The sequence below is a fragment of the Musca domestica genome, unplaced genomic scaffold, assembly GCF_030504385.1.
Source record: "Musca domestica strain aabys unplaced genomic scaffold, Musca_domestica.polishedcontigs.V.1.1 7, whole genome shotgun sequence".
NCBI classification, from domain to species: Eukaryota; Metazoa; Arthropoda; class Insecta; order Diptera; family Muscidae; genus Musca; species Musca domestica.
In genome coordinates, this window is record NW_026712383.1 from 6,893,993 (window position 1) to 6,912,364 (window position 18,372).

At 35.2% G+C, this 18,372-nt stretch overlaps 1 protein-coding gene and 1 non-coding gene across 2 annotated transcripts in view; both read left to right on the plus strand.

Annotated features, from left to right (window-relative positions):
* LOC101892624 (uncharacterized) overlaps positions 1-18,372 on the plus strand; it is a 277,791-nt gene that overhangs the window by 238,658 nt on the left and 20,761 nt on the right. The window lies entirely within an intron of this gene.
* On the plus strand, positions 7,380-7,452 carry TRNAK-CUU (transfer RNA lysine (anticodon CUU)). Its single transcript has one exon. It is a non-coding gene; the product is annotated as a tRNA-Lys (tRNA).

The window sequence follows — 18,372 nt, forward strand, 5'->3', positions numbered from 1 at the left end:
CCAACTTAGGGTAATGGAAACACTAGAACCCATTATGAACTACAAATACCAATTTTTAGACATATTCGTGGGAAAAATGTGGCAAAAATCATCAAAATACCGAATATCCGGAGGTACCGCTATATAGGGCTATACAAAAGAGTGGGCCTATACATACAATATTTCGTCAACGGTGCTAGAACTCATTATGACCAACAAATTCCAATTTTTAGACAAATCCGCGATAAAATGTGACAAAAACCATCAAAATACCGAATATCGGAAGATACCGTTATATGGAGGCTATACCAAAACGTGGACCTATACATACAATGTTTCGCCGCACGAACTAGGACCCATTATGATCTAAAACTAACAATTTTCAGAGTAATTCTTGAAAAAATGTGTCAAAAATCATCCAAATACCGAATATTGAGAGGTACCGTTATGTGGGGACTATATCAAAACGTTGACCTATACGTGCAAAACTGGAGCTAAAACCCATTATGAACTACAAATACCAATTCTTAGACAAATCCATGAAAAAATGTGGCAAAAACCATCAAAATACCGAATATCGGGTGGTACAGGTATATGGGTACTATACCAAAACGTAGACCGATATATCTCATTTTCAATACCAACCATCCTAGACCATAATTTGTGCCAAAGGTGTCCAATTTGAACAAATCTGAACTTATTCTAAAATTTGATGATATTTCCGACATTTGTTGGTTTCATTCAATAAAATTAAAAAAAAGTAAAAATTATGGCGTTTGACTTTGTTGCAGTTTTTTATCTCAACCTGTAAAGCTTGGAGCAAAACAGCAAATCTTAAAAAACCCTCGTTTCCTCACTCTGGTCTCTGACCCAAACAAATATCTGAAACAGACTGTGGCCACCGCGAACTTGCCTCGGCAAACTGGGACATAGTGTCGTTAAACATTACAACCACTCAATGAAGAGAGACGTTTTATGTCTTTAAAATACGATTCCAACCTAATATTGGTCCTTACAGCCAAGTCGTAAGCCGTGACCGTAAGCAAAGTGAGGCGAAATTTCGTTTAGAGTCTGAAAAAGAAGAATCCCAGTTTAATAACTACTTCTTGGGTATTTATTCCGTTGTGTATTTATACGTAATCAAGTAAAAAAGCAGTAAATTCGGCCAGACCGAACTTTTAATACCCTCCACCATTTGGAACGAATTTGGACATTTCAAAAAATAACATTCGCCAAAAATTCTGTTAAAATCTTAAAAATACCGAATATAGCCGTTATATTGGAGTCTATATGAAGACGTGGACCTGCATAGACAATGTTTGTCATAAGCCATTATAATATTGAAATACGGAACTTGAAAAAAACGTCAATTATGTAGCAAACATCATCAAAATACCGAATATAGGGAGGTACTGATATATATGGCTTGTACGAAGGCCTGGAACTGCATAGACAATTTTCTGTCTTAGGCTCTAGTATTCATTACGAACTTCAAACACCAAATTTAAAACAATTCCGGTGAATACTGTCATCCAAATACGGAATATCGGGGGTACCGTTGCATGGGGGCTATATGAAGACGTGGACCTGCACAGACAATTTTCTGTCAGAGGCTGTAGCATCCGTTATGAATTTCAAATACCAAATTTGAAACAATTCCGGTGAATAATGTTGCTAAAATCATCAAAATACCGCATATCGGGAAGTACCGTTATATGGGGGCTATACGAAGACGTGGATCTACATGGCCCATTTTCAGTACCAAAAGTCCTGCAGACATAATACATATTTGAGTACATTTTTATCAACTTCCTTCATTTCGTTGGGAAGCTAGAGTGATTTCCACAGACGATAGGACATTGCTAAATCGAATTATGCTGATCAAGAATATATACACTTTGTGGGATCTAAAATGTATATTTCGAGGTGTTAAATGACAAACTTAAAGTGTCCCCATACTATGGTGGAGGGTATACAAAAGGATCCCAGTTTAATGCTGGTCCTTAGAGCCAAATCGGTGACCGTAAGCGAAGTGAGGAGAAACTTCGTTTAAAATCTGAAGAAAGACGGTTGTGTATTTATACATAAACAAATAGCATTTTCGTACTCTTAAGGTCAAATGTAAACACACAAGTTTTACCTACTAGTGACTACTACTAGTGTACTACTAGCCCAGTGAGTTGTATTCAAAAACCTTCCAATTTTTTTTCTGCTGTTCCTTGTCGCATCAGGTTTCTGCCACATTAGGAAGCACTCAGTAGTAATGATTGCTAAATTTCCATCTTCCCACTCAGTGAACCCCCTACATATACAATAATTATAAACAGATAGGACCACAGGCAAACCATAGAACCAACCATCCTGCCAGCCAGCATCTATAACTAGTTTTGCTAATTAAGCACAGCATAAACATTCATTGTATTGGAGAAATATTTATGGTACTCCATACTTCAGATGGCAGGGCATTATCTGGCATAGATGTATCTTTTCTCTCACACGCACACACACACCCACTCTCACTCCCTCAAAGAGAGAAAGAAAAACAGCAACAACAACCAAACTTTTATTAATGGAATGCAATTTCCTCTACTCCTCAAGAATAATTGTTGGAAGTATCTAAACAAACAACACTTGGTTTGTTGGTTGATTGTAGTGTTTAATGTTTATAATTAATTTTAATAAATTAATAAAATAACAACAATTACTAGCCGCCTGACATCTATGTTTGTTTTGTTAAATATTTGATATAGCAAAATTATTGTGCTTCTACGACTAAGCTTATGAACATCTTTCGGGAAAAGTATTATGTTTTAATACCAGGTATACACATACATTGATAAATATATGTATATGTATGTGTATATGTATATCTTGATGCCAACAATAGCTTATGTTCTTGTTGGAGTTCAATATTTCATAATCCTCTTAAAAGCTATTGGGAGAATACAATCGAGATAACAATTTATCGAAAGGCTAACAATTTGTTTGTCCGCCTGTCCGTCTGTAGTTGCAAATTGTCTATGGCAATCATTTTTAAATTTTTTAAATTTTGTACCATGAAATCAATTTTCTTTTCAATTAGTTCTGTTGGGGAATTTATGATATATGTATTATTGAAGAAAAATATTCTCAACAATCTTGAAATGCGAGGTAGATCTTAAATTTATGAAAACATATTTCTGGTTGGGTCCAAGGTTGAGTAGTTACAACATCCGGCACTTTGTGTTCTTTTTCAGTGAGGTCTCATAATTGAAAGGGTTCAAAATGTAGGAAGAAGAAAACAAATAAAATAGGACCTTCTCTTAGAAAAATAAATATTCCAAAATTGTGAGTATTGTACCGACAGGTTTCTCTTTTAGGCTTGAGAAGCTCGTCGGGGTCCAAGGATTCGTACAGAATCCAGAAAGAGAAAAACAGTTGTTTTCATTTGATAATACATTTTATAAGAGCAAGAATATATAGCGTTCTTATACTATATTAACTTGAACTTATCCTACTAGTCTTCGACCCGGTGCTAGCAATGATTCTTCACCTCCAGACCTGGATAAGTATAAGAAAAACGTGGAGGGAAGCAGGGTTTGATGCTCAGGATTTGGGATGATTATTCAAGACTACCGTTTGGATTTTAAGCGAGAGACCAAGATAAGTACTCAAGCTGGATATACAGGATGAGGTGAAAAACCTGCAACCAAACTTCAAACTGCTGTCATTTCTAAGCCATTCGTCCGACAACTGTTTAAATAATTCCAATGACAGCTTATTATATTGTTTACAAGCGTACAAACGTATTTTGGTGAGAATTTTCCAGAAAAAAAGTTATTCGTGATTGAATTCAAGGGTGAAGTGTGTTTTCCTTATATTTGGCTGGAAAACCACAAGTGGCCATCAGTAAACCACTCCAGCATTAAAATGTGAATAAATCTTATGTGTCTCGTACCATTGCTCGTTACCGTGATACCGATAGCGTAGACCGACGTCAAGGAAGTGGACGGAAGAAAACAACAACATCAGCAGAAATGGTTCGGAAAGTAAAAAAGCGACTTGATCGAAACTCGCGTCGCAGTGGCCGAAAAATGGCTCGTGAGCTGAACATATCGCAATATTCCATTCGGAAAATATTGAAAAATACTGAGCTCGGGGTAAAGCCACTGAAATTCCAAAAAGGGCAAGAACCTACACCGCAATAGAAAGAAAATAGACTCAAAAGAGCTGAATTTGGTCCGAGTTTGGTTTTCTACGAATGATGGTGTTTATTTGCAAAGAGGTCAGCTGAAAATGTGCACCTTCGGTTGGCCACCAGAACACAAGCACCGGCCATGGTGATGGTGTGGGCCGCCATACCAGTCGATGGTCGCTCTCCGCTCGTATTAATCGACGGTGGCATCAGAATAAATGCCGAATATTATCGCGAAAATATTTAGAGGGTGTATTAAAGAATTTTGGCCGCAGACCTTGGATGGTCCACGTATCGTATGGCCCCCATATAACAGTACCCCCCGATGTTCGGTATTTTAATGATTTGAGGCACATTTTTCAATGACATTTTCTCAAAATTCACACAAGGAGTTCCTTCTGAGTACTTTACCCCCTCGAAGAGAATTGTCTATACAGGTCTACGATATTGTATATCCCCCATATAACGGTACGTCCCGATATTCGGTATTTTCATGAGTGTAGCCACATATTTATATAGAATTGACTAAAAATCCACACAGGGGCATAGTATAGAGGGTATATTAATTTTGTCATTCCGTTTATAACACCTCGAAATATACATTTTAGACCCCACGAAGTATATATATTCATGATCAGCACAAAATTCTATGTCGATTAAGCGATGTCCGTCCGTCTGTGGAAATCACTTTAGTTTTCGAACGAATTGAAGTAGATTGATAAAATGTTGTTCAAATGTATGTTATATCTACAGGACATTTGGTATTGTAAATGGGCCATGTAGGTCCACATTTTGGTATAGCCTTCATATAACGGTACCTCCCGATATGCGGTATTCTGATGATTTTTGCGACATTATTTACCGGAATTGTTTCAAAATTGGCATTTGAAGTTTGTAATGGATACTACAGCCTAAATGAAAAAATGGCCATGTAGGTCCACATCTTCGTTGAGCCCCCATATAACGGTACCTTCCGATATTCGGTATTTTAATAATTTTAGCGACATATTTCAGCGGAATTATTTCAAATTTGGTATTTGAAGTTCATAAAGGATACTACAGCTTAAGACAGAAAATTGTCTGTGCAGGTCCACGTCTTAGTATAGCCCCCATATAATGGTACCTCCCAATATTCGGTATTTTGATGATTTTAGCGACATTTTTCACCGGAATTATTTCAAATTTGGTATTTGAAGTTGGTAATGGATACTACAGCTTATGACAGAAAATTGTCTGTGCAGGTCCACGTTTTGGTATAGTCTCATATAATAGTATCTCCCTATATTCGGTATTTTGATGATGCAGGTCCACGTCGTAGTATAGACCCTAATATAATTGCTATATTCAGTATTTTTAAGATTTTAACAGAATTTTTAAAGGATTTTATTTTTTATTTATTTATTTATTTATTTTTTTTTTTTTTTGAAAATTGTCAAATTTGTTCCAAATGGTATCCCCTTCTTTTTCCTACCATAATTTCAAATAAAAAACTCTTGATAAGGTTCGAAAAAAAACAACGAATCCTAGAACAAAAATTAAATATAATTCATATTTTTATTTTAAAATAATCTTCGAAAAAAATGTTGAAAGCAAGCATTTTGAGGGAGAAACCATTTGAAAGAGATTCTAACTATTGAAATAATGAGGGCATGACAATTTAAATAAGTCCCTTCTTGGCCAGCTTTAGAAACATCCCAATCTCAACTCAAAATATTATGGTTTTGTTCCTCTTGGCTGCATCGGTTGTAATGTTTTTCTCTACCTTAAGCTGCCAGTGAATTATTCGTAATTTAAATTTTCTAAAGAGATTTCAATCAAATCTAAAGAAATGTAATGATTCCATCCATAATGCAACTTCAGCAATAGATTTGAAACTTCCTACAACTTATCATTACACACACATACGCACTCCCACACAAGAGATCAATAAGTACACCCCCTTGAATATACACATTTATTGATACAATTTAAAGCATCCAACTTTGAATTGAATTTCAATCTTTGGCATTTGTGTTAATAGTCATAGAATAGATAAAACCATTCAAATTTGCTCAACACCCACACATACATATGAGTGTATTTCCTGTTAATTGACTGAAGTATGGACTGTGGCCTAATGGCCCTTAAGGTTAAGAGTTATGAAATTTTTCCTATAAATAACAACATTTTGATTGGCATATTAATTTACAAGATAATTTAAGAGGATTTCAATGGAAACAACAAATACAAGCACACACACAGCCATATTATTAAACAAAAGAGTTGAAAATGCAAATTAATTGGGAAATTAATATTGACCCAAAAGAATTGGCAACTTGTTCTTTGCCATGACTTAAAATTCTATGAAACATTTCAAGATTAAATTATTTTTCCCCAGATGAAAAGATTTTTCTGCAGTAGGAGGAAGGATGGAAACCCCTATAACTCATGCAAAAATACAAAATTTAATAGTTTAACATCCTTGAATGTGTCTAATTGTTATTAATTATAAGCTTTTCATTTTGACTAACTGCCTACACAACTTGAAGAACTGATAGAGTTTTGAGTTTTTGAGTTTTAGAGTGAATATGTCAAAAATTTAATTTAACACACACACATACATTTTTGTTAAGAGGATTTGCCTCTTGAGTTGAGAATTCTGAAGGATTCATTTGTTAAGTTATCTGCCAGAGTGTATTTTGTTTGTCTACCCTCAATGGTGCCTGAAGAAAGAGTTGTTGCTTCTTTTGAGTATTGAAATAATTTGCAGTTATTTTATAGCAATTAATTAGTCAAATATTATTCAGAGATAATTAATAATATTTGCTGTTAAGAATCGACATTTCAATAACTTTAAAAGAAATTTGTTTGTTATATGGAAGATGAAAATTTAACTTTACCGCAAAGTGAGAAAGAGGAAATGCTTGCCACAAGTAAAGCATTTACATCCTGGTAGAGAAGGCTTACCATAAGTTAATTTCTTTTTTTTATGTCTCGATGAGGAGCAATAATAAGCTGTTCTACCGGCTTTTCAAAATCCAAATAAATGTCAAAATTTGTGTTCGAGAATTATCTCTATTCTATTCTATGATTGTAAACTATATCGAGCTAATTCTATTTTAATGAATTTATGTTGTGTATTGAAATATTATTTTTTGGTTTGTGGTGGCCAAAAAGGCAGTGTATCCTTGTCAGTGTATCCTTGTGTGTTGGTCTTCAAGTGGCGTTGCCGGTATGCTGGCGTATAGCCCGGCTAGCTCAGTCGGTAGAGCACGAGGCTCTTAATTTCAGGGTCGTGGGTTCGTGCCCCACGTTTGGCGCCATTCTGGAACACGGTTGTTACATAACTGCTCCACCCTGAAACCTACAGGTCCAATGTGTTTTTCCTACTTCAAAATTTAGACAAAGAGAAGAAGAATGTGGAAACAAGTAAAAAAGCTGTAAGTTCGACCGGCCCAAACTTTGAATACCCTCCACCATTTGCAACGAATTTGGCAATTCTCAAAAACAATAAAATCCGTTAAAAATTCTATTAAAATACCAAATGTAGCCGTTATATTAGGGTCAATACGACGACTTGGACCTGCAATGGCAACTTTTGTCATAAGTCATCACAATATTCAAATGCGAAACTTGAAAAAAAATTCGGTAAATAATCATCAAAATACCAAATATCGGGTGGTACCATTATATTGAAGCTATACGAAGACCTGGACCTGCATAGACAATTTTCTGTCACAGGCTGTAGGATCCATTGCGAACTTCAAATACGACATCTCAAACAATTGCGGTGAGTATTGTATCTTAAATCGTCAAAATACCGAATATAGGGAGGTACTGATATATGGGGCCTATACGAAGACCTGGACCTGGATACACAATTTTCTATCACAGACTTTAGTTCCCATTACGAACGCTAAATACGTAATTTGAAACTACTCCTGTGAATAATGTCGCTACAATCATCAAAATACCGAATATCGGGAGGTACCGTTATATGGGGGCTATACGAAGACTTGGACCTACACAGAAAATTTTCTGTCATAGGCTGTAGTATCCAGTAAGAACTTCAAATACCAAATTTTAAACAATTACAATGAATAATGTCGCTAAAATCATCAACATATCGCATATCAGGAGGTACCGGTACATACCTATACCAAAACGTAGATCTACATGGCCCATTTTCAATACCAAAAGTCCTGCAGACATAATATACATTTGAGTAAAATTCTATCAATCTACTTCAATTCGTTCGGAAGCTAGAGTGATTTCCACAGACGAACAGACGGACGGTTTCGACAATAACAGTAGCGACTTTGTCGCTTCCCCGAGAGTGTTGCCCAGATTCTTTTGGAGATGTTGCGTCCCCTTTCTTTCAGCAATTTTTGTTGAATTCTCTCCGAGTAGTGTCTATGAATGACCAGGAAACCAACATCGCTTGAAGGACAACCTAGCGTTTACAAGGGTCTCCTACAGTCCAAAACAACCTTAGACTTGATAGTAGGGGAGTCGAAAGTTTTCAGTGAGTTAAAAAAACCTGCAACAAAGTCATTTTTTTACATTTTTTAAATTTTATTGAATGAAGATGTTGGAAATAGCATCAAATTTTAGAATAAGTTTAGATTTGTTCGAATTTGTCACCTTTTACGGCCTTCAAACGGCCAATAAAACCGTCACACGCTGCCCGAACGTTGCTCTGCGGTATTTTGGCCCAGTCCCGGCTAAGCGATTGCTTGAATACTCCAGACGCAATAGTCCAACAGATTGGTATACAGAGATTTTGGAGGCCATTGTGCGCTGGGAATGAAGCGAGGAACCTTATTTTATAACTATTCTTGGGTGGCGCGTGCTGAGTGCGATGGTTCTGAGTCCTGTTAGAATGTCCAAGGTCTGTGGCCAAAATGTTTGCGTGCCCAAGGCTTTAATACATCCTCCAGAATATTTTCGTGATAATATTCGGCATTTATTCTGATGCCACGGTCGATTAATACGAGCGGAGAGCAACCGTCGGCTGTGCGGCACATACCGTCACTATGGCCGGCGCTTGAGTTCTGGAGGCCAACCGAAGGTGCAAATTTTGAGCTGACCTCTTTGGCAAGTAAACACAAACATTTTGTTTTTTAACAAACTGCTAGACAACGAATGTTTTCTCATCAAATAAAACCACATTACCCCACTTTCGGCCATGCGAAGCAATTCTTTAGCTTTTTTGAGTCTCTTTTCTTTCTGTTGCGGTGCAAGTTCTGGCACTTTTTGGAATTTCAATGGCTTTACCCCGATCTCATTTTTCAATATTTTCCAAATGAAATATTGCGATATGTTCAGCTCTGGAGCCATTTTCGGCCACTGCGACGCAGGTTTCGTCAAGTCGCTTTTTTACTTTTCGAACCATTTCTGCTGATGTTGCTGTTCCACTTCGTCCACTTCCTTAACGTCGGGCTACGCTACCAGTGTCACGATAACGAGCGAAGGTACGAAACACAAACGATTTATTCAAATTTAAATGCTGGAGTGCTCTAACGATAGCCACTTGTGGTTTTCCAGCCAAGAAATATAAAGAAATCACAGTATCACGCTTGAATTCAATCTCGAATAACATTTTTTATGGAAAATTCTCACCAAAGTGATTTTGTACGCTTGTAAACAATATAATGAGCTGTCACTGGAATAATTTTAACAGCTGTCGGACGAGTGGCTTAGAAATGACAGCAGTCTGAAGTTGGTTGCAGTTTTTTCATCTCAACCTGTGCTTTAGTATTAGCAAAGGTGTGGTTTGCCAAAACACAGAACTAATGTCTTGGAACGGCCCCACACCTGAATCCTATCGAAAATCTGCGGTGCGCTGTTAAGAAGGCAGTTGCTCTAACCAAGCCAAATTGTAATTCGAACCTATGGGAAGCTATGAAAACGGCATGGGCAACGAAATCGATTTAATGGTGTCAAGATCTAGTTGACTCAATGCAGCAGTACTGTGCTGCCGTTATAAGAAATAAAGGACATGGAACTAAGTACTAGCAGGTCAAAAATAATCCCCATTGATGAAAAATGTTTTGATATATTGCTTAGACTATGCCTTTTTTTTAGACTGAAATCAGGCCACTACTATTATTTTGACCGGTCATTTTGTAGACCTTGAAAGAAAATTATGTTAAATCATTCTGTAATAGAATAGGAGAATTTATGCATTTTTTTCGTAGCTGCCAGTTCTATTCTCTGGATCGGTGATGAGAAAAAAATACAATCGCTTCGCTTGGACTTAAATTTAATTCTCGATCCGGCTTGAATGATCAATGTAACTGAGAATAGAATCCAATCTCTCTCTTCGACTGCCATTTCTATTCTCTGGATCGGTGATAAGAAAAGAATACAACCGCTTCGCTTGGGTTTAGATTCAATTCTCGATCCGGCTCGAAGGACCAATGTTTATGAGAATAGAATCCAATCCCCCTCTTCGATTTCAAATTCTATTCTCTGGATAGGTGATGAGAAAAGAAAGAACAAAATTATTCTTTGGATGTAGCTTCAATTCAGGTTTTGATTTAAAAATTATATTCCTTAAGTACTACTGAAACTTCGCTTCGCTTGGGTTTAGATTCAATTCTCGATCTGGCTTGAATGATGAATGTAACTGAAAATAGAATTAAATCTCTCTCTTCGACTGTCAATTCCATTCTCTGGATCGGTGATGAGAAAAGAATACAACCGCTTCGCTCGGGTTTAGATTCAATTCTCGATCCAGCATGAATGATCAATGTATCTGAGAATAGAATCCAATCTCTCTCTTCGACTGTCAATTCTATTCACTGGATCGGAGATGAGAAAAGAAAAAACAACCAAAGATGTAGTTTTAATTCTGGCTTTTATTTAAAAAATAAGTACTACTGAAACTTAACCTAATCTCAGACACACAATTATTCTTACATATCCTAATATTGAATGGTTAACATTGCAGGGCTGCTTGCCATTTCGTTCAAGTGGTCCTGTGCATCTACTGAGCGCATCGATATCTGTGCGTGTGGATCATAACCTTTATTATCTCACACATTCTCGTATACGTCAGCGCACAAGATCACCGAATTGTTCACATGTAATATTTTATTGGGCTGGGAATATGTAATTTTAGAATATTTATTGTTTATTGCTAGGTTTTCCCAGCATCTCAACCAAAAAGTATTTTGTACAGTAGCTGATTTGAAAACATGTAAAATCAGCCAAAGCCAAAAATATAACTTCAAAGTGGTTTAATAATAAGATTTCCAATTATCGTGTAACAACTACTATTTTTTTTTTGACCGCAGCTGTATGTGGTTGTGCACAAGTTCACTGAAAAAATATTTTCAATTACTAGAATTTTTAAAACCCCAACATCATTAATTTTGTACAAAGTAATTCGTACTGTTATTTTTCTCAGTATTTTTTGTCTAATTTGGATTATTTCCCTTAAGTATTTGGTGTAAACATCCGTCTCAAAAAATTCAGCTCCGCCGTGTTACACATTCTCATTTATTGAAAAAAAACTTTAAAATATTTTTTTTTTTTTTTTATAATTTTTTAAATCCATAAAAATTTTAATGGCGCAAAAAAAGTATTTTATTTATTATTGTTAAATACAAATTGTTATGTTTCATGAAAACTTCTGGTTGACAGGATAAATTCATTAATGTTTACATAAAACATTTTTCCCGACAAACTTAATTATTTTAAAGTGCTGTTGTTGTTGCTTTTGTCGTGTTGGATATTAAACATATTTTCCCTTTTGTGTTCGTTTTGTTTTTGTTTTATTTAAATGTTTATTAATAATCACACTCATCATACAGACAGATAGACAGAAGCGGTTATAAAAATAAACAACAAATAGACATCATTAAATTAATGTTATGCAATATTACTGTCATTTTGCCCGAGTCGGGGCGGAAAGATGGAGAGAAATGTGGGGATTTTGACTATCGTTACTGCTTACAGTATTTTTGTATGACAAAAAAAACGTTTAATTACTTTATAATTAAAATTATATACGTCATCATAATTTAAATGTGGATAGACGACATGTGAGGAGGTATGGATGCAGGCGGGGTGTTTTATATTAAATTACAATGTAATGTGGCAAGTGAATGTCGTGAAGTCTAGGGGGATTTCATTAATATTTGTTTGGCACAGTGGGATTTTGTGGGTGAAATGTTTTCATTTTTAACTTCATTTGATAAACTTATGTGTCTATTTTCGTTACAAATTTGAATTTTTAAAATATCTTTCACGGGAAAAAAGTTATTGGGAATTTTGTAAAATAACTCAATAATTAATAGCAATCATACGCCACCATGGCCATAGATTTTGTTTTGGCTAGCGTTTGAGTAATTTTACAGATTTTAATCGATTAAATTAATTCACACATATTGACCACTGTTCTATCTACTTTGTCGTCAAATATTTGCATTTTTATTACAATCATTGCTCTGAGCTGTATTTTGACATTTGTCATAACCTAAACGTATATATTGCCTGTGGTTTTGGATTCTCAATATTTCTTTATCTTGTAATAGTATTGAATTACACTAATGTTTTCATTTTTAACTTCATTTGATAAACTCGTATGTCTATTTTCATAATCCATTTCAATTTTCAAAATTTCTTCCATAGGAAAAAAGTTATTGGGAAATTTCTAAAACAACTCAATAATTGATAGCAATCATACGCCACCTGGCCATGAATTTTTATTTTGGCTACCGTTTGAGTATTTTTGATGATTTTAATGCGAAATTTACACATATTGACCACTGTTCTATCTACTTTGTCGTCAAATATTTGTATTTTTATTACAAACATTGCTCTGAGCTGTATTTTGACATTTGTCATATACCTACATGAATTTACTGCCTGTGGTTTTGGTTTCTCAATATTTCTTTATCTTGGAATGGTATTAAATTACATTAATGTTTTAATTTTTAACTTCAATTGATAAATCATAATCCATTTGAATTTCCAAAATATCTTCCATAGGAAGCAGAGGTATTGGGAAATGTCTGAAATAACTCAATAATTAATAGCAATCATACGCCACCATGGTCATTGATTTTGTTTAGGCTACCATTTGAGTATCTTTAATAATTTCGATTCAAAATTTTCACAAATTGATAACTGTTCTGTCTACCCTGTCTTGAAATATTTTTATAACAACCTCTGCTCCGAGTTGAATTTTGACATTTTGTCATATACCTACAGGAATTTACTGCCTGTGGTTTTGGATTCTCAATATTTCTCTATCCTGTAATGGTATTTAATAACATTAAGGTTTTAATTTTTAACGTTATATGATGAACTCATATGTTTTCATAGTCCATTTAAATTTTTAAAATATCTTCCATAGGAAAAAAGTTATTGGGAAATTACTAAAATAACATAATAATTAATGACAATCATACGCCACCATGGCCATGAGTTTTGTTTTGGCTACCGTTTGAGTATTTTTAATGATTTTAATGCGAAATTTACAAATATTGACCACTGTTCTATCTACTTTGTCGTCAAATATTTGCATTTTTGTTACAATCATTGCTCTGCGCTGTATTTTGACATTTGTCGTATACCTACACGAATTTACTGCCTGTGGTTTTGGATTTTCAATATTTCTTTATCATGTAATGATATTAAATTACACCAATGTTTTCATTTTTAACTTCATTTAATGTCTATTTCCATAATCCATTTGAATTTTCAAAATATCTATAGCCGGAAAAAAAGTTATTGTTAAATTTCTAAAATTACCTAATAATTAATAGCAATCATACGCCACCATGGTCATAAATTTTGTTTTTGATAACGTTTGAGTATTTTTAATGATTTTAATGCGAAATTCACACATATTGACCACGGTTCCGTCTACCCCAAATATTTGCATTTTTATAACAACTCCTGCTCCCTGCAGTATTTTGACATTTCTCATATACCTACACGAATTTACTGCCTGTGGTTTTGGATTCCCAATATTTCTTTACCTTGTAATGATATTAAATTACATTATCTAGTATGTGTGTGGGAGTGTGAGGCGCACACTCGTATTCTCAAACGTGTTATAAATTGTATATAAAACCAATAATTAAATAAAAATTATATTGAAAAAAAAAACAAACAAACGATAACATTGACATAAAATAAGTACTGACATAATTTCCTGGAAGTTCAGTACGAATAAAGTCTCATTCTAGGCCCCCACTTCTGATTTGATGTTGTGTTCATTCCCATCAAAAATTTGTCATGTTTTATATGACAAAAAGTGGAAAACGTAGACAAAAATTCCCTTTGGGAAACATTCGAAAAACTCCAAATTGTCATCACATTGCAAATTCGCAGTTGCTGCTCCACCCCTCCGGACACGTGACAAACAAGTTTAATTATCTGAAAATTCTCTAAACGAAAACAACAAATATCAACAGTTTGGATCATAAAACTAGATCCACATGAATGAAATAAAAGTTTAATGGCATTTTGTCTCAAAACTTATACACGTTTTGTGAAGTGGGAGGGTATTAAGTTTCACGAGTAATGAAACTGATGCTGCATTAAAGTTTGAAATAGGTAATGTGATAATTATGAGAAGACATAATCAGATAATATAAAATATATAACAAAGAAATAAAAAGTAACCAATTTTAAAAATAAATTTATAGCATTTGGATACCCGAATGGTGAATATCATTAATGAAGCGTCTATTTATACATATTACCTTAATGAGGCATGGTGTTATCGACAATTATCGGTGTGTCAAGCTAGAGATCCCTAAGTGAAATCGTCGGTTTATAATAAAAAATACATTTTCATCAATTCCTTAAACAATAAGTCAAAATCGTATGGTTAACAATATTTCCTTATATCTTTACTTAGCATAAGTCTTTTTTTCTAAGTTTATCTATATAATACTTAACTGAGGCTACGGTGGAGCTGTAGGCTTTTAATTATATACAGTAGCTCCAAGCGAATCTCGTACACTAAGCAAACGATTTTCTTTCATGCAATATATGATTGTTATCAAATTAACTACCAAAAGAAACCTATATTTTTTATTAGTGTATAGGGTGCTAGAAATAGCCGTAGAAAAAAAGTTTACTGTTTTATTTATTTAACAAAATAATGACATTTATTCTAAAACTCGCCAAATTTCTATGCAAAAGCTAAACTCGTACAGCTTACATTTATACGGCAACCCTATTTCAAACTGCGTCCAACTTCACGTGATTATTGGAAAATGTATTAGCGGAAGTCCCTAAAAGCTAATTTAGGATTTTCACGTGTTGTGTAATTTACTGAGGTAAACACTAAAACGTATAAAAAATGGGAAGACAACGAGGACAAATTACTGTTGAAGTGAGAAATTTAGAAATTTAACATTACAAAAGCCATAAATCGCTAAGTGAGATATCTAAGATTGTTAATAGAAGCCAATATATAGTTCAGTACATCATAAAACGGATCAAAACAGATGGATATTTAAAAAATGAGTCAAAAGCGGCAAATAATAAAATATTTACCTTGAGTGGTGAAAAGTATAATTTTCAGCAGATCAAAAAGAATCCATTTTTGAGTGCACTGAAGCTCGCAAGAATTGCTGAAAAGGATTTGGGAAATGTGTGTTACCCTCAAACAATAAAAAATATACTGCATAAGTCGAATTACAATACAAAAGAAGAGCTAGACAAAAACCTCTAATCAGCAAGCGAAATCAAGAAGTAAGATTGCGATTTGCCAAGGAGCATATATCAAAAGATTTTTCATTTTGGAAGAATGAGCTGTCCACGGACGAGAGCAAATTCAACCTTTTTGGTTCAGATGGCAGACCTTATGTATGGAGAAAGCCAAATGAAGCGTTCCTTGCCAAAAATATGAAGACTACATTGAGCACGATGGTGGGTCAGTAATGGTGTGGGGTTCATTTTCTGTCTCTGGACCTGGTGTATTGCATTTTATTGAGGGTGTTATGGATCAGACTATGTACCTTAATATTTTAAAAGAAAATTTGCCACTCTGTAAGGAAAAGCTCGGCCTTCGAAGATCGATCAAGCACTCCTGTCGCCGGTGTATGTAGTATTTGTAATCGTGTTTGGACCCTCATGGATAAACCATATGATAAGGAATATGGATGGATGTTGCGGGCTGTAGGACGTTAACATAAGGGACAGAGTTGGTCAAGGAACAGGGAGGGATTTTATCACCTATCCTAGAGGTTACTATCAAAAACAGTCTTTTAAGAACTTTACCAAGAAGGATTTGAACCAATCTGCTATGCAATCGACGTTATAATACTTCTGAGGGGAAAGAACTCGAATTTGTTGTGCTGAAGGAGGATACGGCTCAGAAACTTGCATTCACCTTGACAAGACCAAGAGGTCTTAACGTAAACCCGGAGGAAACTTAGATATGTATATAGATATGTATTTTCACTAGGAAAACAAAACTGGGGCACTTCGATGAGCCAGTCTTCCTGAAAAAGTCAATCAACATTTCCAATAATGTTAAATATCTGGGTTTAATCCTAGATAGGAAACTTACTTGGAGAGACTGCATCTAAGAAAGAGGAAATAAAGCTTATAGATTGTGGGCAACGTGCAAAAGGACTATAGGCTCAATCCAAATGGTTTTAATCCCAATATGACACACTGGCTGTTCAAAGCGTCATTAAACCTATTATAGGCATCAGCAGTCTGCTGGACAATTATGGATAAACAATTGAATACTAAAATTTTACAAAAATTCCAACGAATGTGCTGCTTAAGCATTTGCGGTGTAATGAGGACATCACCAACTAGGGCTTTAGAGACAATTTTATATGTACACTCAAGAAATATGAAGATACGATATGAAGCGGTCATAAGGCCCAGGGCGACAGATGAGTGGATAATTAAAGGCCCCTTGACGTACCATCAAAAATGTTTAAAAGTATCGACGGGAGGATCAATGGAAAACATTGTGTCGGATCGGATGCCTAAATTAATTGCAGCTGCGAAACATTAAATCCTACCAGAGACTCGTCGGTCAACGAATTATATCGCAAATTCCTCAGTGCTAGGGGAGAGCGGAACTGGGGCTTTTTATTGAAGACCCATATACCGTAATCTATTTCCGCTTGCCCGATCATATTGTGATCCATCAAGCGGAGGTCCGGGCGATTACAGAGGGTCTGAACTGGCATAATGCCAATACGAGACCTGCTGCCGTAAACGTCCTAACGAACAGTAAGATCGCCATAAAAGCTATAACATCCAAAACTGTATTGGAATATGTAAATCCAATAAACAACTATCCTTAACACGTCTCAGATCGCATTATATGGCAACCCGGTCATACGGGAATTAGAGGTAACGAGACTCACCCAAAACGGGTGGGAAATTAGCAACAGTAAGCATGGACATTCCAAAGCCGCTAAATGCCTCACGTCTAGAGTTAAAAACATGGGCAAAAAACGCCGACATAACCCTATGGAACAATTAAGACGTATATGGTACACACGAAAAACTTTCCTAACGGGGCATCTGGGCCTAGAAGTTCATCTGTACCAGATAGGATATGCAGATAACAACATATGCAAGGCATGCGAGGAAGATGGAACGTTGGAGAATTTTCTGTGTCCATACCCAGCGTTTGTAAATATCAGATCCCAATCCTTAGGGATCGACTACATACCAGACTATAATCAGATCATGGTAAATTGAATAAAACAATTAAGGAAGTTTATTAAGGCACCTGAATTCCTAATATAATTGAGTGTAAATTGCTGTTTTCTTTCAACAACTACTTAGTCTAGAGCGCACAACAGGCCTATACTGGCTAAAGTGTATGTCCAATATGTGGCGAGAGTTTCGCGCCTCTTTTTAACGTAACTGTAAATGAGAATAGAATCCAATCTCCTTCTTCGATTGTCAATTCAATTCTCTATTCGGCTCGACTGGAATAGAGAATACAACCGCTTCGCTTGGGTTTAGATTCAATTCTCGATCCGGCTCGAAGGACCAATGTTTATGAGAATAGAATCCAATCCCCCTCTTCGATTTCAAATTCTATTCTCTGGATCGGTGATGAGAAGAGAAAAAACATCCTTATTCTTTGAATGTAGTTTCAATTCTGGTTTTTATTTAAAAATATCTTCCTTAAGTACTACTGAAACTAATCTAACTTAACCCAATCGCAGACACACACTTATTCTTATAAATTCTTATATTGAATGGAGAACATTGCAGGCTGCTTGTCA